Source organism: Somniosus microcephalus, unplaced genomic scaffold (assembly GCF_052327205.1).
Source record: "Somniosus microcephalus isolate GS21.2 unplaced genomic scaffold, FLI_Smic_1.0 unresolved_chr8, whole genome shotgun sequence".
Taxonomy (NCBI): Eukaryota; Metazoa; Chordata; class Chondrichthyes; order Squaliformes; family Somniosidae; genus Somniosus; species Somniosus microcephalus.
Genome location: NW_028225186.1, coordinates 44,918,496 through 44,940,532, shown reverse-complemented (window position 1 = coordinate 44,940,532; position 22,037 = coordinate 44,918,496). Strand labels below are relative to the sequence as shown.

Sequence of the window (22,037 nt, the reverse complement as noted above, 5' to 3'; positions counted from 1 at the left end):
AATGCTGGAAACACTTCGAAGGTCCTGGAAGGTCTGTGGACAGAGAAACACAGGGATAACCTCTCAGGTGCATGAGCTCTCGGTAGAGCTAAGATTTTGCACTTTTCTACGTCCCGTGGGAGTTTCCTTCCAACGTTGTTTAGCTGCTCAAAAATTACATAATTAGGAAACTAACCTTCCCCAAAAGAAAAAATAGGAGCAGGATTGTGCCATTCGGCCCCTCGAGCCCGCCATTTAAAAAGTTCGTGGCTGATGAGATCTTCGACACAACGCAACTTTGCCGCCCGTTCCCCATAACCTTTGACTCCCCTGTAGCTGAAATATATGTCTATCAGACATACAGAACCCGTTTGACGCCTTACAGTGTGGCCCGAGGGATAGTGTGGAGAAGCTGGGATTGCTTTCCTCTGGAGGCTAAGAGGAAATTTAATAGAGGCTTGCAAAATTACAATGGGTTTTGATAGAGGAAATAAAGACAAACGCTTTCCAATGGCAGGAGTGATGGTAACCAGAGGTAGAATTGTCTTATGCAGCGAATGTTAAGGCCTCATGAATATCAGGATAAGTTATCACGGCCCAGTTACTCTGTCATTCGAGTCTTGCACACGTTGCTAATGTGGCATTTTTCACACTGGCAATGAGTTGACTGATAGCCGTGCTGTGATCAGCTAAGATTGTTAGGGAGATGCAGTCGGCAAAATAATACATGGAAGACGGATAATAACCGTGACTGTTCTGACACTGTGAGGCAAGGAAGCGAATGCTGCACCTCGGTACCGAATGATGCGCTGCTGACTGTTGAGGCAACAGCAGCGGTGTGGAAAATTGAAAGGTTGATGAGGTGCAAGCATTGTTTCGCGCGGGTGCTTTGATTGCTAGCATTTCAAACAGCCAGAAAACGCACTGGTTCCCTGACCGGGAATCGAACCCGGGCCGCGGCGGTGAAAGCGCCGAATCCTATCCACTAGACCACCAGGGAAGCTGTGAGAAGCGGCCTGCCAGCAAGCAGAACAAGGCAGTCTTTCCTCCTTGCTGCTTTGAAATTCAGGTCACTTTCACGCCAGGCAAACTTTTCGTACAAGATGACATTTTTTAGGCGAGATCACAAAGGACATGTTCTGGAAACCACAGCATCAAGTGCGTGTAGGCGTCCACCTGAAATCTATTTGCTTCTGTGCTTTTCTCAGAGGTACACAGTCAGAGAAAAGCCGTCGGGATATTGAATAATCAGCACCAAAATATCAAGGACAATACAGAGGAAACAGTAATGCACTGCTTGAGACAAAGACTCAAACATATGCACGAACACAGATGTGTGCTCACTTTGTGTGAGTATGTCTCAGATATCCATATGATTCATGGAGGCGTGCAGTACAGTGTGAGGCCATTCGGCCAATCGTGCCAGTGCTGTTCACTTGAAAGATCAGACGTGCTTTCTCCCGCTGTTATCTGCATTTCCCTGTCCTCTCTCGTTCCGCAGTGCCCCGCACAAAAGACAAACAGAAGGAGAACACTATGCTAACGAGGAATTGATGCAGGAGGTTTTTATGCAGTTCCTCACCGTTTAAAATTGTTTTAGGTTCAATCTTTCGCTGTTGATCTTTTCCAAGGAGCGCTTTAAGGTGCTGCCAAAACGTTTAAAATTGGGGATGTTAAAATTCCTTCCCGTCGGGGAATTTCACCCCGGTCTCCCGCGTGACAGGCGGGGATACTCACAACGAGACTAACGAGGAAGTGAGCAATGCAATGTCTGTCAGAGTAAGAATCGAGCCTGTTACACAGGAACAGGATGCCATTCAGCCCCTCAAAGCTGTTGCACAGGAACAGGAGCAGAACATTCATACCCTTGATCCACTTGCACAGGTACAGCTAATAAATTATTTATGCTCATGTGATGTGTTTGCTATGAAATGAATTGTTAAAAAAATTAGCCTGCATTGGCCGGGAATCGAACCCGGGTCTCCCGCGTGGCAGGCGAGAATTCTACCCCTGAACCACCAATGCACGCCGACTTAATCGATTCTATTTTCTGGTAGCTACAATTTATTTTTGACTTTTGTTAATGCAAGCGGGGACACTGCGTTAACATAAAAAGCAATATGCAGCAGATACTGCATCTGGAATTGTTGATTAAATGCTGGAAACACTTCGAAGGTCCTGGAAGGTCTGTGGACAGAGAAACACAGGGATAACCTCTCAGGTGCATGAGCTCTCGGTAGAGCTAAGATTTTGCACTTTTCTACGTCCCGTGGGAGTTTCCTTCCAACGTTGTTTAGCTGCTCAAAAATTACATAATTAGGAAACTAACCTTCCCCAAAAGAAAAAATAGGAGCAGGATTGTGCCATTCGGCCCCTCGAGCCCGCCATTTAAAAAGTTCGTGGCTGATGAGATCTTCGACACAACGCAACTTTGCCGCCCGTTCCCCATAACCTTTGACTCCCCTGTAGCTGAAATATATGTCTATCAGACATACAGAACCCGTTTGACGCCTTACAGTGTGGCCCGAGGGATAGTGTGGAGAAGCTGGGATTGCTTTCCTCTGGAGGCTAAGAGGAAATTTAATAGAGGCTTGCAAAATTACAATGGGTTTTGATAGAGGAAATAAAGACAAACGCTTTCCAATGGCAGGAGTGATGGTAACCAGAGGTAGAATTGTCTTATGCAGCGAATGTTAAGGCCTCATGAATATCAGGATAAGTTATCACGGCCCAGTTACTCTGTCTTTCGAGTCTTGCACACGTTGCTAATGTGGCATTTTTCACACTGGCAATGAGTTGACTGATAGCCGTGCTGTGATCAGCTAAGATTGTTAGGGAGATGCAGTCGGCAAAATAATACATGGAAGACGGATAATAACCGTGACTGTTCTGACACTGTGAGGCAAGGAAGCGAATGCTGCACCTCGGTACCGAATGATGCGCTGCTGACTGTTGAGGCAACAGCAGCGGTGTGGAAAATTGAAAGGTTGATGAGGTGCAAGCATTGTTTCGCGCGGGTGCTTTGATTGCTGGCATTTCAAACAGCCAGAAAACGCACTGGTTCCCTGACCGGGAATCGAACCCGGGCCGCGGCGGTGAAAGCGCCGAATCCTATCCACTAGACCACCAGGGAAGCTGTGAGAAGCGGCCTGCCAGCAAGCAGAACAAGGCAGTCTTTCCTCCTTGCTGCTTTGAAATTCAGGTCACTTTCACGCCAGGCAAACTTTTCGTACAAGATGACATTTTTTAGGCGAGATCACAAAGGACATGTTCTGGAAACCACAGCATCAAGTGCGTGTAGGCGTCCACCTGAAATCTATTTGCTTCTGTGCTTTTCTCAGAGGTACACAGTCAGAGAAAAGCCGTCGGGATATTGAATAATCAGCACCAAAATATCAAGGACAATACAGAGGAAACAGTAATGCACTGCTTGAGACAAAGACTCAAACATATGCACGAACACAGATGTGTGCTCACTTTGTGTGAGTATGTCTCAGATATCCATATGATTCATGGAGGCGTGCAGTACAGTGTGAGGCCATTCGGCCAATCGTGCCAGTGCTGTTCACTTGAAAGATCAGACGTGCTTTCTCCCGCTGTTATCTGCATTTCCCTGTCCTCTCTCGTTCCGCAGTGCCCCGCACAAAAGACAAACAGAAGGAGAACACTATGCTAACGAGGAATTGATGCAGGAGGTTTTTATGCAGTTCCTCACCGTTTAAAATTGTTTTAGGTTCAATCTTTCGCTGTTGATCTTTTCCAAGGAGCGCTTTAAGGTGCTGCCAAAACGTTTAAAATTGGGGATGTTAAAATTCCTTCCCGTCGGGGAATTTCACCCCGGTCTCCCGCGTGACAGGCGGGGATACTCACAACGAGACTAACGAGGAAGTGAGCAATGCAATGTCTGTCAGAGTAAGAATCGAGCCTGTTACACAGGAACAGGATGCCATTCAGCCCCTCAAAGCTGTTGCACAGGAACAGGAGCAGAACATTCATACCCTTGATCCACTTGCACAGGTACAGCTAATAAATTATTTATGCTCATGTGATGTGTTTGCTATGAAATGAATTGTTAAAAAAATTAGCCTGCATTGGCCGGGAATCGAACCCGGGTCTCCCGCGTGGCAGACGAGAATTCTACCCCTGAACCACCAATGCACGCCGACTTAATCGATTCTATTTTCTGGTAGCTACAATTTATTTTTGACTTTTGTTAATACAAGCGGGGACACTGCGTTAACATAAAAAGCAATATGCAGCAGATACTGCATCTGGAATTGTTGATTAAATGCTGGAAACACTTCGAAGGTCCTGGAAGGTCTGTGGACAGAGAAACACAGGGATAACCTCTCAGGTGCATGAGCTCTCGGTAGAGCTAAGATTTTGCACTTTTCTACGTCCCGTGGGAGTTTCCTTCCAACGTTGTTTAGCTGCTCAAAAATTACATAATTAGGAAACTAACCTTCCCCAAAAGAAAAAATAGGAGCAGGATTGTGCCATTCGGCACCTCGAGCCCGCCATTTAAAAAGTTCGTGGCTGATGAGATCTTCGACACAACGCAACTTTGCCGCCCGTTCCCCATAACCTTTGACTCCCCTGTAGCTGAAATATATGTCTATCAGACATACAGAACCCGTTTGACGCCTTACAGTGTGGCCCGAGGGATAGTGTGGAGAAGCTGGGATTGCTTTCCTCTGGAGGCTAAGAGGAAATTTAATAGAGGCTTGCAAAATTACAATGGGTTTTGATAGAGGAAATAAAGACAAACGCTTTCCAATGGCAGGAGTGATGGTAACCAGAGGTAGAATTGTCTTATGCAGCGAATGTTAAGGCCTCATGAATATCAGGATAAGTTATCACGGCCCAGTTACTCTGTCATTCGAGTCTTGCACACGTTGCTAATGTGGCATTTTTCACACTGGCAATGAGTTGACTGATAGCCGTGCTGTGATCAGCTAAGATTGTTAGGGAGATGCAGTCGGCAAAATAATACATGGAAGACGGATAATAACCGTGACTGTTCTGACACTGTGAGGCAAGGAAGCGAATGCTGCACCTCGGTACCGAATAATGCGCTGCTGACTGTTGAGGCAACAGCAGCGGTGTGGAAAATTGGAAGGTTGATGAGGTGCAAGCATTGTTTCGCGCGGGTGCTTTGATTGCTGGCATTTCAAACAGCCAGAAAACGCACTGGTTCCCTGACCGGGAATCGAACACGGGCCGCGGCGGTGAAAGCGCCGAATCCTATCCACTAGACCACCAGGGAAGCTGTGAGAAGCGGCCTGCCAGCAAGCAGAACAAGGCAGTCTTTCCTCCTTGCTGCTTTGAAATTCAGGTCACTTTCACGCCAGGCAAACTTTTCGTACAAGATGACATTTTTTAGGCGAGATCACAAAGGACATGTTCTGGAAACCACAGCATCAAGTGCGTGTAGGCGTCCACCTGAAATCTATTTGCTTCTGTGCTTTTCTCAGAGGTACACAGTCAGAGAAAAGCCGTCGGGATATTGAATAATCAGCACCAAAATATCAAGGACAATACAGAGGAAACAGTAATGCACTGCTTGAGACAAAGACTCAAACATATGCACGAACACAGATGTGTGCTCACTTTGTGTGAGTATGTCTCAGATATCCATATGATTCATGGAGGCGTGCAGTACAGTGTGAGGCCATTCGGCCAATCGTGCCAGTGCTGTTCACTTGAAAGATCAGACGTGCTTTCTCCCGCTGTTATCTGCATTTCCCTGTCCTCTCTCGTTCCGCAGTGCCCCGCACAAAAGACAAACAGAAGGAGAACACTATGCTAACGAGGAATTGATGCAGGAGGTTTTTATGCAGTTCCTCACCGTTTAAAATTGTTTTAGGTTCAATCTTTCGCTGTTGATCTTTTCCAAGGAGCGCTTTAAGGTGCTGCCAAAACGTTTAAAATTGGGGATGTTAAAATTCCTTCCCGTCGGGGAATTTCACCCCGGTCTCCCGCGTGACAGGCGGGGATACTCACAACGAGACTAACGAGGAAGTGAGCAATGCAATGTCTGTCAGAGTAAGAATCGAGCCTGTTACACAGGAACAGGATGCCATTCAGCCCCTCAAAGCTGTTGCACAGGAACAGGAGCAGAACATTCATACCCTTGATCCACTTGCACAGGTACAGCTAATAAATTATTTATGCTCATGTGATGTGTTTGCTATGAAATGAATTGTTAAAAAAATTAGCCTGCATTGGCCGGGAATCGAACCCGGGTCTCCCGCGTGGCAGACGAGAATTCTACCCCTGAACCACCAATGCACGCCGACTTAATCGATTCTATTTTCTGGTAGCTACAATTTATTTTTGACTTTTGTTAATACAAGCGGGGACACTGCGTTAACATAAAAAGCAATATGCAGCAGATACTGCATCTGGAATTGTTGATTAAATGCTGGAAACACTTCGAAGGTCCTGGAAGGTCTGTGGACAGAGAAACACAGGGATAACCTCTCAGGTGCATGAGCTCTCGGTAGAGCTAAGATTTTGCACTTTTCTACGTCCCGTGGGAGTTTCCTTCCAACGTTGTTTAGCTGCTCAAAAATTACATAATTAGGAAACTAACCTTCCCCAAAAGAAAAAATAGGAGCAGGATTGTGCCATTCGGCACCTCGAGCCCGCCATTTAAAAAGTTCGTGGCTGATGAGATCTTCGACACAACGCAACTTTGCCGCCCGTTCCCCATAACCTTTGACTCCCCTGTAGCTGAAATATATGTCTATCAGACATACAGAACCCGTTTGACGCCTTACAGTGTGGCCCGAGGGATAGTGTGGAGAAGCTGGGATTGCTTTCCTCTGGAGGCTAAGAGGAAATTTAATAGAGGCTTGCAAAATTACAATGGGTTTTGATAGAGGAAATAAAGACAAACGCTTTCCAATGGCAGGAGTGATGGTAACCAGAGGTAGAATTGTCTTATGCAGCGAATGTTAAGGCCTCATGAATATCAGGATAAGTTATCACGGCCCAGTTACTCTGTCATTCGAGTCTTGCACACGTTGCTAATGTGGCATTTTTCACACTGGCAATGAGTTGACTGATAGCCGTGCTGTGATCAGCTAAGATTGTTAGGGAGATGCAGTCGGCAAAATAATACATGGAAGACGGATAATAACCGTGACTGTTCTGACACTGTGAGGCAAGGAAGCGAATGCTGCACCTCGGTACCGAATGATGCGCTGCTGACTGTTGAGGCAACAGCAGCGGTGTGGAAAATTGGAAGGTTGATGAGGTGCAAGCATTGTTTCGCGCGGGTGCTTTGATTGCTGGCATTTCAAACAGCCAGAAAACGCACTGGTTCCCTGACCGGGAATCGAACACGGGCCGCGGCGGTGAAAGCGCCGAATCCTATCCACTAGACCACCAGGGAAGCTGTGAGAAGCGGCCTGCCAGCAAGCAGAACAAGGCAGTCTTTCCTCCTTGCTGCTTTGAAATTCAGGTCACTTTCACGCCAGGCAAACTTTTCGTACAAGATGACATTTTTTAGGCGAGATCACAAAGGACATGTTCTGGAAACCACAGCATCAAGTGCGTGTAGGCGTCCACCTGAAATCTATTTGCTTCTGTGCTTTTCTCAGAGGTACACAGTCAGAGAAAAGCCGTCGGGATATTGAATAATCAGCACCAAAATATCAAGGACAATACAGAGGAAACAGTAATGCACTGCTTGAGACAAAGACTCAAACATATGCACGAACACAGATGTGTGCTCACTTTGTGTGAGTATGTCTCAGATATCCATATGATTCATGGAGGCGTGCAGTACAGTGTGAGGCCATTCTGCCAATCGTGCCAGTGCTGTTCACTTGAAAGATCAGACGTGCTTTCTCCGCTGTTATCTGCATTTCCCTGTCCTCTCTCGTTCCGCAGTGCCCCGCACAAAAGACAAACAGAAGGAGAACACTATGCTAACGAGGAATTGATGCAGGAGGTTTTTATGCAGTTCCTCACCGTTTAAAATTGTTTTAGGTTCAATCTTTCGCTGTTGATCTTTTCCAAGGAGCGCTTTAAGGTGCTGCCAAAACGTTTAAAATTGGGGATGTTAAAATTCCTTCCCGTCGGGGAATTTCACCCCGGTCTCCCGCGTGACAGGCGGGGATACTCACAACGAGACTAACGAGGAAGTGAGCAATGCAATGTCTGTCAGAGTAAGAATCGAGCCTGTTACACAGGAACAGGATGCCATTCAGCCCCTCAAAGCTGTTGCACAGGAACAGGAGCAGAACATTCATACCCTTGATCCACTTGCACAGGTACAGCTAATAAATTATTTATGCTCATGTGATGTGTTTGCTATGAAATGAATTGTTAAAAAAATTAGCCTGCATTGGCCGGGAATCGAACCCGGGTCGCCCGCGTGGCAGGCGAGAATTCTACCCCTGAACCACCAATGCACGCCGACTTAATCGATTCTATTTTCTGGTAGCTACAATTTATTTTTGACTTTTGTTAATACAAGCGGGGACACAGCGTTAACATAAAAAGCAATATGCAGCAGATACTGCATCTGGAATTGTTGATTAAATGCTGGAAACACTTCGAAGGTCCTGGAAGGTCTGTGGACAGAGAAACACAGGGATAACCTCTCAGGTGCATGAGCTCTCGGTAGAGCTAAGATTTTGCACTTTTCTACGTCCCGTGGGAGTTTCCTTCCAACGTTGTTTAGCTGCTCAAAAATTACATAATTAGGAAACTAACCTTCCCCAAAAGAAAAAATAGGAGCAGGATTGTGCCATTCGGCCCCTCGAGCCCGCCATTTAAAAAGTTCGTGGCTGATGAGATCTTCGACACAACGCAACTTTGCCGCCCGTTCCCCATAACCTTTGACTCCCCTGTAGCTGAAATATATGTCTATCAGACATACAGAACCCGTTTGACGCCTTACAGTGTGGCCCGAGGGATAGTGTGGAGAAGCTGGGATTGCTTTCCTCTGGAGGCTAAGAGGAAATTTAATAGAGGCTTGCAAAATTACAATGGGTTTTGATAGAGGAAATAAAGACAAACGCTTTCCAATGGCAGGAGTGATGGTAACCAGAGGTAGAATTGTCTTATGCAGCGAATGTTAAGGCCTCATGAATATCAGGATAAGTTATCACGGCCCAGTTACTCTGTCATTCGAGTCTTGCACACGTTGCTAATGTGGCATTTTTCACACTGGCAATGAGTTGACTGATAGCCGTGCTGTGATCAGCTAAGATTGTTAGGGAGATGCAGTCGGCAAAATAATACATGGAAGACGGAAATTAACCGTGACTGTTCTGACACTGTGAGGCAAGGAAGCGAATGCTGCACCTCGGTACCGAATGATGCGCTGCTGACTGTTGAGGCAACAGCAGCGGTGTGGAAAATTGGAAGGTTGATGAGGTGCAAGCATTGTTTCGCGCGGGTGCTTTGATTGCTGGCATTTCAAACAGCCAGAAAACGCACTGGTTCCCTGACCGGGAATCGAACCCGGGCCGCGGCGGTGAAAGCGCCGAATCCTATCCACTAGACCACCAGGGAAGCTGTGAGAAGCGGCCTGCCAGCAAGCAGAACAAGGCAGTCTTTCCTCCTTGCTGCTTTGAAATTCAGGTCACTTTCACGCCAGGCAAACTTTTCGTACAAGATGACATTTTTTAGGCGAGATCACAAAGGACATGTTCTGGAAACCACAGCATCAAGTGCGTGTAGGCGTCCACCTGAAATCTATTTGCTTCTGTGCTTTTCTCAGAGGTACACAGTCAGAGAAAAGCCGTCGGGATATTGAATAATCAGCACCAAAATATCAAGGACAATACAGAGGAAACAGTAATGCACTGCTTGAGACAAAGACTCAAACATATGCACGAACACAGATGTGTGCTCACTTTGTGTGAGTATGTCTCAGATATCCATATGATTCATGGAGGCGTGCAGTACAGTGTGAGGCCATTCTGCCAATCGTGCCAGTGCTGTTCACTTGAAAGATCAGACGTGCTTTCTCCGCTGTTATCTGCATTTCCCTGTCCTCTCTCGTTCCGCAGTGCCCCGCACAAAAGACAAACAGAAGGAGAACACTATGCTAACGAGGAATTGATGCAGGAGGTTTTTATGCAGTTCCTCACCGTTTAAAATTGTTTTAGGTTCAATCTTTCGCTGTTGATCTTTTCCAAGGAGCGCTTTAAGGTGCTGCCAAAACGTTTAAAATTGGGGATGTTAAAATTCCTTCCCGTCGGGGAATTTCACCCCGGTCTCCCGCGTGACAGGCGGGGATACTCACAACGAGACTAACGAGGAAGTGAGCAATGCAATGTCTGTCAGAGTAAGAATCGAGCCTGTTACACAGGAACAGGATGCCATTCAGCCCCTCAAAGCTGTTGCACAGGAACAGGAGCAGAACATTCATACCCTTGATCCACTTGCACAGGTACAGCTAATAAATTATTTATGCTCATGTGATGTGTTTGCTATGAAATGAATTGTTAAAAAAATTAGCCTGCATTGGCCGGGAATCGAACCCGGGTCGCCCGCGTGGCAGGCGAGAATTCTACCCCTGAACCACCAATGCACGCCGACTTAATCGATTCTATTTTCTGGTAGCTACAATTTATTTTTGACTTTTGTTAATACAAGCGGGGACACAGCGTTAACATAAAAAGCAATATGCAGCAGATACTGCATCTGGAATTGTTGATTAAATGCTGGAAACACTTCGAAGGTCCTGGAAGGTCTGTGGACAGAGAAACACAGGGATAACCTCTCAGGTGCATGAGCTCTCGGTAGAGCTAAGATTTTGCACTTTTCTACGTCCCGTGGGAGTTTCCTTCCAACGTTGTTTAGCTGCTCAAAAATTACATAATTAGGAAACTAACCTTCCCCAAAAGAAAAAATAGGAGCAGGATTGTGCCATTCGGCCCCTCGAGCCCGCCATTTAAAAAGTTCGTGGCTGATGAGATCTTCGACACAACGCAACTTTGCCGCCCGTTCCCCATAACCTTTGACTCCCCTGTAGCTGAAATATATGTCTATCAGACATACAGAACCCGTTTGACGCCTTACAGTGTGGCCCGAGGGATAGTGTGGAGAAGCTGGGATTGCTTTCCTCTGGAGGCTAAGAGGAAATTTAATAGAGGCTTGCAAAATTACAATGGGTTTTGATAGAGGAAATAAAGACAAACGCTTTCCAATGGCAGGAGTGATGGTAACCAGAGGTAGAATTGTCTTATGCAGCGAATGTTAAGGCCTCATGAATATCAGGATAAGTTATCACGGCCCAGTTACTCTGTCATTCGAGTCTTGCACACGTTGCTAATGTGGCATTTTTCACACTGGCAATGAGTTGACTGATAGCCGTGCTGTGATCAGCTAAGATTGTTAGGGAGATGCAGTCGGCAAAATAATACATGGAAGACGGAAATTAACCGTGACTGTTCTGACACTGTGAGGCAAGGAAGCGAATGCTGCACCTCGGTACCGAATGATGCGCTGCTGACTGTTGAGGCAACAGCAGCGGTGTGGAAAATTGGAAGGTTGATGAGGTGCAAGCATTGTTTCGCGCGGGTGCTTTGATTGCTGGCATTTCAAACAGCCAGAAAACGCACTGGTTCCCTGACCGGGAATCGAACCCGGGCCGCGGCGGTGAAAGCGCCGAATCCTATCCACTAGACCACCAGGGAAGCTGTGAGAAGCGGCCTGCCAGCAAGCAGAACAAGGCAGTCTTTCCTCCTTGCTGCTTTGAAATTCAGGTCACTTTCACGCCAGGCAAACTTTTCGTACAAGATGACATTTTTTAGGCGAGATCACAAAGGACATGTTCTGGAAACCACAGCATCAAGTGCGTGTAGGCGTCCACCTGAAATCTATTTGCTTCTGTGCTTTTCTCAGAGGTACACAGTCAGAGAAAAGCCGTCGGGATATTGAATAATCAGCACCAAAATATCAAGGACAATACAGAGGAAACAGTAATGCACTGCTTGAGACAAAGACTCAAACATATGCACGAACACAGATGTGTGCTCACTTTGTGTGAGTATGTCTCAGATATCCATATGATTCATGGAGGCGTGCAGTACAGTGTGAGGCCATTCGGCCAATCGTGCCAGTGCTGTTCACTTGAAAGATCAGACGTGCTTTCTCCCGCTGTTATCTGCATTTCCCTGTCCTCTCTCGTTCCGCAGTGCCCCGCACAAAAGACAAACAGAAGGAGAACACTATGCTAACGAGGAATTGATGCAGGAGGTTTTTATGCAGTTCCTCACCGTTTAAAATTGTTTTAGGTTCAATCTTTCGCTGTTGATCTTTTCCAAGGAGCGCTTTAAGGTGCTGCCAAAACGTTTAAAATTGGGGATGTTAAAATTCCTTCCCGTCGGGGAATTTCACCCCGGTCTCCCGCGTGACAGGCGGGGATACTCACAACGAGACTAATGAGGAAGTGAGCAATGCAATGTCTGTCAGAGTAAGAATCGAGCCTGTTACACAGGAACAGGATGCCATTCAGCCCCTCAAAGCTGTTGCACAGGAACAGGAGCTGAACATTCATACCCTTGATCCACTTGCACAGATACAGCTAATAAATTATTTATGCTCATGTGATGTGTTTGCTATGAAATGAAATGTTAAAAAAATTAGCCTGCATTGGCCGGGAATCGAACCCGGGTCTCCCGCGTGGCAGGCGAGAATTCTACCCCTGAACCACCAATGCACGCCGACTTAATCGATTCTATTTTCTGGTAGCTACAATTTATTTTTGACTTTTGTTAATACAAGCGGGGACACTGCGTTAACATAAAAAGCAATATGCAGCAGATACTGCATCTGGAATTGTTGATTAAATGCTGGAAACACTTCGAAGGTCCTGGAAGATCTGTGGACAGAGAAACACAGGGTTAACCTCTCAGGTGCATGAGCTCTCGGTAGAGCTAAGATTTTGCACTTTTCTACGTCCCGTGGGAGTTTCCTTCCAACGTTGTTTAGCTGCTCAAAAATTACATAATTAAGAAACTAACCTTCCCCAAAAGAAAAAATAGGAGCAGGATTGGGCCATTCGGCCCCTCGAGCCCGCCATTTAAAAAGTTCGTGGCTGATGAGATCTTCGACACAACGCAACTTTGCCGCCCGTTCCCCATAACCTTTGTCTCCCCTGTAGCTGAAATATATGTCTATCAGACATACAGAACCCGTTTGACGTCTTACAGTGTGGCCCGAGGGATAGTGTGGAGAAGCTGGGATTGCTTTCCTCTGGAGGCTAAGAGGAAATTTAATAGAGGCTTGCAAAATTACAATGGGTTTTGATAGAGGAAATAAAGACAAACGCTTTCCAATGGCAGGAGGGATGGTAACCAGAGGTAGAATTGTCTTATGCAGCGAATGTTAAGGACTCATGAATATCAGGATAAGTTATCACGGCCCAGTTACTCTGTCATTCGAGTCTTGCACACGTTGCTAATGTGGCATTTTTCACACTGGCAATGAGTTGACTGATAGCCGTGCTGTGATCAGCTAAGTTTGTGAGGGAGATGCAGTCGGCAAAATAATACATGGAAGACGGATAATAACCGTGACTGTTCTGACACTGTGAGGCAAGGAAGCGAATGCTGCAGCTCGGTACCGAATGATGCGTTGCTGACTGTTGAGGCAACAGCAGCGGTGTGGAAAATTGAAAGGTTGATGAGGTGCAAGCATTGCTTCGCGCGGGTGCTTTGATTGCTGGCATTTCAAACAGCCAAAAAACGCACTGGTTCCCTGGCCAGGAATCGAACCCGGGCCGCAGCGGTGAAAGCGCCGAATCCTATCCACTAGACCACCAGGGAAGCTGCGAGAAGCGTCCTGCCAGCAAGCAGAACAAGGCAGTCCTTCCTACTTGCTGCTTTGAAATTCAGGTCACTTTCACGCCAGGCAAACTTTTCGTACAAGATGACATTTTTTAGGCGAGATCACAAACGACATGTTCAGGAAACCACAGCATCAAGTGCGTGTAGGCGTCCACCTGAAATCTATTTGCTTCTGTGCTTTTCTCAGAGATACACAGTCAGAGAAAAGCCGTCGGGATATTGAATAATCAGCACCAAAATATCAAGGACAATACAAAGGAAACAGTAATGCACTGCTTGAGACAAAGACTCAAACACATGCACGAACCCAGATGTGTGCTCACTTTGTGTGAGTATGTCTCAGATATCCATATGATTCATGGAGGCGTGCAGTACAGTGTGAGGCCATTCGGCCAATCGTGCCAGTGCTGCCCACTTGAAAGATCAGACGTGCTTTCTCCCGCTGTTATCTGCATTTCCCTGTCCTCTCTCGTTCGCAGTGCCCCGCACAAAAGACAAACAGAAGGAGAACACTATGCTAACGAGGAATTGATGCAGGAGGTTTCTATACAGTTCCTCACCTTTTAAATTATTTTAGGTTCAATCTTTCGCTGTTGATCTTTTCCAAGGAGCGCTTTAAGGTGCTGCCAAAACGTTTAAAATTGGGGATGTTAAATTTCCTTCCCGTCGGGGAATTTCACCCCGGTCTCCCGCGTGACAGGCGGGGATACTCACAACGAGACTAACGAGGAAGTGAGCAATGCAATGTCTGTCAGAGTAAGAATCGAGCCTGTTACACAGGAACAGGATGCCATTCAGCCCCTCCAAAGCTGTTGCACAGGAACAGGAGCAGAACATTCATACCCTTGATCCACTTGCACAGGTACATCTAATAAATTATTTATGCTCATGTGATGTGTTTGCTATGAAATGAATTGTTAAAAAAATAACCTGCATTGGCCGAGAATCGAACCCGGGTCTCCCGCGTGGCAGGCGAGAATTCTACCCCTGAACCACCAATGCACGCCGACTTAATAGATTCTATTTTCTGGTAGCTACAATTTATTTTTGACTTTTGTTAATACAAGCGGGGACACTGCGTTAACATAAAAAGCAATATGCAGCAGATACTGCATCTGGAATTGTTGATTAAATGCTGGAAACACTTCGAAGGTCCTGGAAGATCTGTGGACAGAGAAACACAGGGTTAACCTCTCAGGTGCATGAGCTCTCGGTGGAGCTAAGATTTTGCACTTTTCTGCGTCCCGTGGGAGTTTCCTTCCAACGTTGTTTAGCTGCTCAAAAATTACATAATTGAGAAACTAACCTTCCCCAAAAGAATAAATAAGAGCAGGATTGGGCCATTCGGCCCCTCGAGCCCGCCATTTAATAAGTTCGTGGCTGATGAGATCTTCGACACAACGCAACTTTGCCGCCCGTTCCCCATAACCTTTGACTCCCCTGTAGCTGAAATATATATCTATCAGACATACAGAACCCGTTTGACGTCTTACAGTGTGGCCCGAGGGATAGTGTGGAGAAGCTGGGATTGCTTTCCTCTGGAGGCTAAGAGGAAATTTAATAGAGGCTTGCAAAATTACAATGGGTTTTGATAGAGGAAATAAAGACAAACGCTTTCCAATGGCAGGAGGGATGGTAACCAGAGGTAGAATTGTCTTATGCAGCGAATGTTAAGGCCTCATGAATATCAGGATAAGTTATCACGGCCCAGTTACTCTGTCATTCGAGTCTTGCACACGTTGCTAATGTGGCATTTTTCACAATGGCAATGAGTTGACTGACAGCCGTGCTGTGATCAGCTAAGTTTGTTAGGGAGATGCAGTCGGCAAAATAATACATGGAAGACGGATAATAACCGTGACTGTTCTGACACTGTGAGGTACACATAAATGTGGGCATTTAAAGTGTTTTGTTCCCAACGTCATTTCCTGCTGACTTTGAAACAGCAGGCGTTTTATGGAAAGCAAGGAAGCGAATGCTGCACCTCGGTACCGAATGATGCGTTGCTGACTGTTGAGGCAACAGTAGCGGTGTGGAAAATTGAAATGTTGATGAGGTGCAAGCATTGCTTCGCGCGGGTGCTTTGATTGATGGCATTTCAAACAGCCAGAAAACGCACTGGTTCCCTGACCGGGAATCGAACCCGGGCCGCAGCGGTGAAAGCGCCGAATCCTATCCACTAGACCACCAAAAAGCTGCGAAAAACGTCCTGCCAGCAAGCAGAACAAGGCAGCCCTTCCACCTTGCTGCTTTGAAATTCAGGTCACTTTCACGCCAGGCAAACTTTTCGTACAAGATGACATTTTTTAGGCGAGATCACAAAGGACATGTTCAGGAAACCACAGCATCAAGTGCGTGTAGGCGTCCACCTGAAATCTCTTTGCTTCTGTGCTTTTCTCAGAGATACACAGTCAGAGAGAAGCCGTCGGGATATTGAATAATCAGCACCAAAATATCAAGGACAATACAAAGGAAACAGTAATGCACTGCTTGAGACAAAGACTCAAACACATGCACGAACCCAGATGTGTGCTCACTTTGTGTGAGTATGTCTCAGATATCCATATGATTCATGGAGGCGTGCAGTACAGTGTGAGGCCATTCGGCCAACCGTGCCAGTGCTGTCCACTTGAAAGGTCAGACGTGCTTTCTCCCGCTGTTATCTGCATTTCCCTGTCTTCTCTCGTTCCGCAGTGCCCCGCACAAAAGACAAACAGAAGGAGAACACTATGCTAACGAGGAATTGATGCAGGAGGTTTCTATACAGTTCCTCACCGTTTAAAATTATTTCAGGTTCAATCTTTCGCTGTTGATCTTTTCCAAGCAGCGCTTTAAGGTGCTGCCAAAACGTTTAAAATTGGGGATGTTAAAATTCCTTCCCGTCGGGGAATTTCACCCCGGTCTCCCGCGTGACAGGCGGGGATACTCACAACGAGACTAACGAGGAAGTGAGCAATGCAATGTATGTCAGAGTAAGAATCGAGCCTGTTACACAGGAACAGGATGCCATTCAGCCCCTCAAAGCTGTTGCACAGGAACAGGAGCAGAACATTCATACCCTTGATCCACTTGCACAGGTACAGCTAATAAATTATTTATGCTCATGTGATGTGTTTGCAATGAAATGAATTGTTAAAAAAATTAGCCTGCATTGGCCGGGAATCGAACCCGGGTCTCCCGCGTGGCAGGCGAGAATTCTACCCCTGAACCACCAATGCACGCCGACTTAATCGATTCTATTTTCTGGTAGCTACAATTTATTTTTGACTTTTGTTAATACAAGCGGGGACACTGCGTTAACATAAAAAGCAATATGCAGCAGATACTGCATCTGGAATTGTTGATTAAATGCTGGAAACACTTCGAAGGTCCTGGAAGATCTGTGGACAGAGAAACACAGGGTTAACCTCTCAGGTGCATGAGCTCTCGGTAGAGTTAAGATTTTGCACTTTTCTACGTCCCGTGGGAGTTTCCTTCCAACGTTGTTTAGCTGCTCAAAAATTACATAATTAAGAAACTAACCTTCCCCAAAAGAATAAATAGGAGCAGGATTGGGCCATTCGGCCCCTCGAGCACGCCATTTAATAAGTTCGTGGCTGATGAGATCTTCGACACAACGCAACTTTGCCGCCCGTTCCCCATAACCTTTGACTCCCCTGCAGCTGAAATATATGTCTATCAGACATACAGAACCGTTTGACGTCTTACAGTGTGGCCCGAGGGATAGTGCGGAGAAGCTGGGATTGCTTTCCTCTGGAGGCTAAGAGGAAATTTAATAGAGGCTTGCAAAATTACAATGGGTTTTGATAGAGGAAATAAAGACAAACGCTTTCCAATGGCAGGAGGGATGGTAACCAGAGGTAGAATTGTCTTATGCAGCGAATGTTAAGGCCTCATGAATATCAGGATAAGTTATCACGGCCCAGTTACTCTGTCATTCGAGTCTTGCACACGTTGCTAATGTGGCATTTTTCACACTGGCAATGAGTTGATTGATAGCCGTGCTGTGATCAGCTAAGTTTGTTAGGGAGATGCAGTCGGCAAAATAATACATGGAAGACGGATAATAACCGTGACTGTTCTGACACTGTGAGGTACACATAAATGTGGGCATTTAAAGTGTTTTTTTCCCAACGTCATTTTCTGCTGACTTTGAAACAGCAGGCGTTTTATAGAAAGCAAGGAAGCGAATGCTGCACCTCGGTACCGAATGATGCGTTGCTGACTGTTGAGGCAACAGCTGCGGTGTGGAAAATTGAAAGGTTGATGAGGTGCAAGCATTGCTTCGCGCGGGTGCTTTGATTGATGGCATTTCAAACAGCCAGAAAACGCACTGGTTCCCTGACCGGGAATCGAACCCGGGCCGCAGCGGTGAAAGCGCCGAATCCTATCCACTAGACCACCAGGGAAGCTGCGAAAAACATTCTGCCAGCAAGCAGAACAAGGCAGTCCTTCCTCCTTGCTGCTTTGAAATTCAGGTCACTTTCACGCCAGGCAAACTTTTCGGACAAGATGACATTTTTTAGGCGAGATCACAAAGGACATGTTCAGGAAACCACAGCATCAAGTGCGTGTAGGCGTCCACCTGAAATCTCTTTGCTTCTGTGCTTTTCTCAGAGATACACAGTCAGAGAGAAGCCGTCGGGATATTGAATAATCAGCACCAAAATATCAAGGACAATACAAAGGAAACAGTAATGCACTGCTTGAGACAAAGACTCAAACACATGCACGAACCCAGATGTGTGCTCACTTTGTGTGAGTATGTCTCAGATATCCATATGATTAATGGAGGCGTGCAGTACAGTGTGAGGCCATTTGGCCAATCGTGCCAGTGCTGTCCACTTGAAAGGTCAGACGTGCTTTCTCCCGCTGTTATCTGCATTTCCCTGTCCTCTCTCGTTCCGCAGTGCCCCGCACAAAAGACAAACAGAAGGAAAACACTATGCTAACGAGGAATTGATGCAGGAGGTTTCTATACAGTTCCTCACCGTTTAAAATTATTTCAGGTTCAATCTTTCGCTGTTGATCTTTTCCAAGGAGCGCTTTAAGGTGCTGCCAAAACGTTTAAAATTGGGGATGTTAAAATTCCTTCCCGTCGGGGAATTTCACCCCGGTCTCCCGCGTGACAGGCGGGGATACTCACAACGAGACTAACGAGGAAGTGAGCAATGCAATGTCTGTCAGAGTAAGAATCGAGCCTGTTACACAGGAACAGGATGCCATTCAGCCCCTCAAAGCTGTTGCACAGGAACAGGAGCAGAACATTCATACCCTTGATCCACTTGCACAGGTACAGCTAATAAATTATTTATGCTCATGTGATGTGTTTGCTATGAAATGAATTGTTAAGAAAATAACCTGCATTGGCCGGGAATCGAACCCGGGTCTCCCGCGTGGCAGGCGAGAATTCTACCCCTGAACCACCAATGCACGCCCACTTAATAGATTCTATTTTCTGGTAGCTACCATTTATTTTTGACTTTTGTTAATACAAGCGGGGACACTGCGTTAACATAAAAAGTAATATGCAGCAGATACTGCATCTGGAATTGTTGATTAAATGCTGGAAACACTTCGAAGGTCCTGGAAGATCTGTGGACAGAGAAACACAGGGTTAACCTCTGAGGTGCATGAGCTCTCGGTAGAGCTAAGATTTTGCACTTTTCTACGTCCCGTGGGAGTTTCCTTCCAACGTTGTTTAGCTGCTCAAAAATTACATAATTAAGAATCTAACCTTCCCCAAAAGAATAAATAGGAGCAGGATTGGGCCATTCGGCCCCTCGAGCCCGCCATTTAATAAGTTCGTGGCTGATGAGATCTTCGACACAACGCAACTTTGCCGCCCGTTCCCCATAACCTTTGACTCCCCTGTAGCTGAAATATATGTCTATCAGACATACAGAACCCGTTTGACGTCTTACAGTGTGGCCCGAGGGATAGTGTGGAGAAGCTGGGATTGCTTTCCTCTGGAGGCTAAGAGGAAATTTAATAGAGGCTTGCAAAATTACAATGGGTTTTGATGGAGGAAATAAAGACAAACGCTTTCCAATGGCAGGAGGGATGGTAACCAGAGGTAGAATTGTCTTATGCAGCGAATGTTAAGGCCTCATGAATATCAGGATAAGTTATCACGGCCCAGTTACTCTGTCATTCGAGTCTTGCACACGTTGCTCATGTGGCATTTTTCACACTGGCAATGAGTTGCCTGATAGCCGTGCTGTGATCAGCTAAGTTTGTTAGGGAGATGCAGTCGGCAAAATAATACATGGAAGACGGATAATAACCGTGACTGTTCTGACACTGTGAGGTACACATAAATGTGGGCATTTAAAGTGTTTTGTTCCCAACGTCACTTCCTGCTGACTTTGAAACAGCAGGCGTTTTATAGAAGGCAAGGAAGCGAATGCTGCACCTCAGTACCGAATGATGCGTTGCTGACTGTTGAGGCAACAGCAGCGGTGTGGAAAATTGAAAGGTTGATGAGGTGCAAGCATTGCTTCGCGCGAGTGTTTTGATTGCTGGCATTTCAAACAGCCAGAAAACGCACTGGTTTCACTGACCGGGAATCGAACCCAGGCCGCAGCGGTGAAAGCGCCGAATCCTATCCACTAGACCAGCGACACGTTAACAGTAACAAAATGCTTCCTACTGTGAGTGAGTCAGGAACTAGCTCAGAGAAGACAGATCACAAATACTTCACCGATAAATTCATCAGGGAATTCAGGATTAACTTCTTTGCCCAAAGAGCGCTGAGAATGCAGTAGTTGAGGCGCATACTAAAGATGCATTTAAGAGGAAGGGAGAAAGGAATAGAAGGATATGCTGATAGCATTTTTTAAAATTCGTTTGTGGGATGTGGGTGCCCTGGCAAGGCCAGCATTAAATGCCGATCCCTAATTGCTCCTTGAGAAGGTGGTGGTGAGCCACCTTCTTGAACTGCTGCAGTCCGTGTGGTGATGGTACTCCCACAGTGCTGTTAGGGAGGGAGTTCCAGGATTTTGACCCAGCGACGATGAAGTTTCGGCAATATACTTCTAAGTCAGGATGGTGTGTGACTTGCAGAGGAACTTGTCCGGGGGGGGGTGTTCCCATGCGCCTGCTGCACTTGACTTCCAGGTGGAAGAGGTCGCGGGTTTGGAAGGTGCTGCCCAAGAAGCCTTGGTGAGTTGCTGCAGTACATCGTGTAGATGGTACGCACTGCAGCCAAGGTACACCAGATGTGGAGGGAGTGAATGTTTAAGGTGGTGGATTGGATGTCAATCAAGCGGGCTGCTTTGTCCTGGATGGTGTCGAACTTCTTAAATGTTGTTGGAGTTGCACTCATCCAGGCAAGTGGAGAGTATTCCATCACACTCCTTACTTGTGCCTTGTAGATGGTAGAAAGTCTTTGGGGAGACAGGAGGTGAGACACCCGACGCAGAATGCCTAGCCTCTGACCTTCTCTTGTTGTCACAGTATTTATGGTCAATGGTAACCCCCAGGATGTTGATGGTCAGCTCCTTTGTTCATGTTGGACCAAGGTTTTAATGAAGTCGGGTGCCGAGTGCTCTTGGCAGAACCCAAGCTGGGCATCAATGAGCCGGTTATTGGTCAGTAAGTGCCACTTTACAGCACTGTGGATGACACCTTCCATCACTTTGCTGATGATTGAGAGTAGAGAGTCGACTGATGGGATGGTAATTGGCTGGATTGGAATTGTCCTGCTTTTTGTGGACAGGACATACCTGGGCAGTCTTCCGCATTGTTGGATAGATGCCAGTGTTTTAGCTGTACTAGAACAGCTTGGCTGGAGCACAAGTCTTCAGAATAATAGCCGGGGTGTTGTCAGGGCCCAGAGCCATTGCTGTGTCCAGTGTGCTCAGCCTTTTCTTGATATCACGTGGAGTGAATCGAATTGGCTGAAGGCTGGCTTCTGTGATGGTGGGGACCTCAGGAGGAGGCTGATATGGATCAGGCCAGGTGGTCCGTACAGTTTCATTTTTATTATTTTGTTTCGTAGCGGTATGTTGCAACTGAGTGGCTTGCTAGGCCATTTCAGAGGGCAGTTAAGAGTCAAGCACATTGCTGTGGGACTGGAGTCACATAAAGGCCAGACCAGGTAAGGACGGCAGATTTCTTTCCCTGAAAGACATTAGTGAACCAGATGTGTTTTTACGACAATCCGATAGTTTCATGGTTGTCATTACTGATTCTAGTTTTTTTGGGGGGGGTTAGGAGAAATAGAGAAGGAGGAGCCTC

At 46.4% G+C, this 22,037-nt stretch overlaps 8 non-coding genes across 8 annotated transcripts; all 8 read right to left on the bottom strand.

Annotated features, from left to right (window-relative positions):
- Nucleotides 1-907: 907 nt before the first annotated feature.
- Nucleotides 908-979, bottom strand: trnae-uuc (transfer RNA glutamic acid (anticodon UUC)). The gene has a single exon. It is a non-coding gene; the product is annotated as a tRNA-Glu (tRNA).
- A 954-nt stretch (nucleotides 980-1,933) lies between these two features.
- Nucleotides 1,934-2,004, bottom strand: trnag-gcc (transfer RNA glycine (anticodon GCC)). The gene has a single exon. It is a non-coding gene; the product is annotated as a tRNA-Gly (tRNA).
- Nucleotides 2,005-3,040: 1,036 nt separating this feature from the next.
- Nucleotides 3,041-3,112, bottom strand: trnae-uuc (transfer RNA glutamic acid (anticodon UUC)). Its single transcript has one exon. It is a non-coding gene; the product is annotated as a tRNA-Glu (tRNA).
- A 6,326-nt stretch (nucleotides 3,113-9,438) lies between these two features.
- trnae-uuc (transfer RNA glutamic acid (anticodon UUC)) lies at nucleotides 9,439-9,510 on the bottom strand. Its single transcript has one exon. It is a non-coding gene; the product is annotated as a tRNA-Glu (tRNA).
- A 2,060-nt stretch (nucleotides 9,511-11,570) lies between these two features.
- On the bottom strand, nucleotides 11,571-11,642 carry trnae-uuc (transfer RNA glutamic acid (anticodon UUC)). The gene has a single exon. It is a non-coding gene; the product is annotated as a tRNA-Glu (tRNA).
- A 954-nt stretch (nucleotides 11,643-12,596) lies between these two features.
- On the bottom strand, nucleotides 12,597-12,667 carry trnag-gcc (transfer RNA glycine (anticodon GCC)). The gene has a single exon. It is a non-coding gene; the product is annotated as a tRNA-Gly (tRNA).
- Nucleotides 12,668-16,943: 4,276 nt separating this feature from the next.
- trnag-gcc (transfer RNA glycine (anticodon GCC)) lies at nucleotides 16,944-17,014 on the bottom strand. The gene has a single exon. It is a non-coding gene; the product is annotated as a tRNA-Gly (tRNA).
- Nucleotides 17,015-19,158: 2,144 nt separating this feature from the next.
- Nucleotides 19,159-19,229, bottom strand: trnag-gcc (transfer RNA glycine (anticodon GCC)). Its single transcript has one exon. It is a non-coding gene; the product is annotated as a tRNA-Gly (tRNA).
- Nucleotides 19,230-22,037: the final 2,808 nt, after the last annotated feature.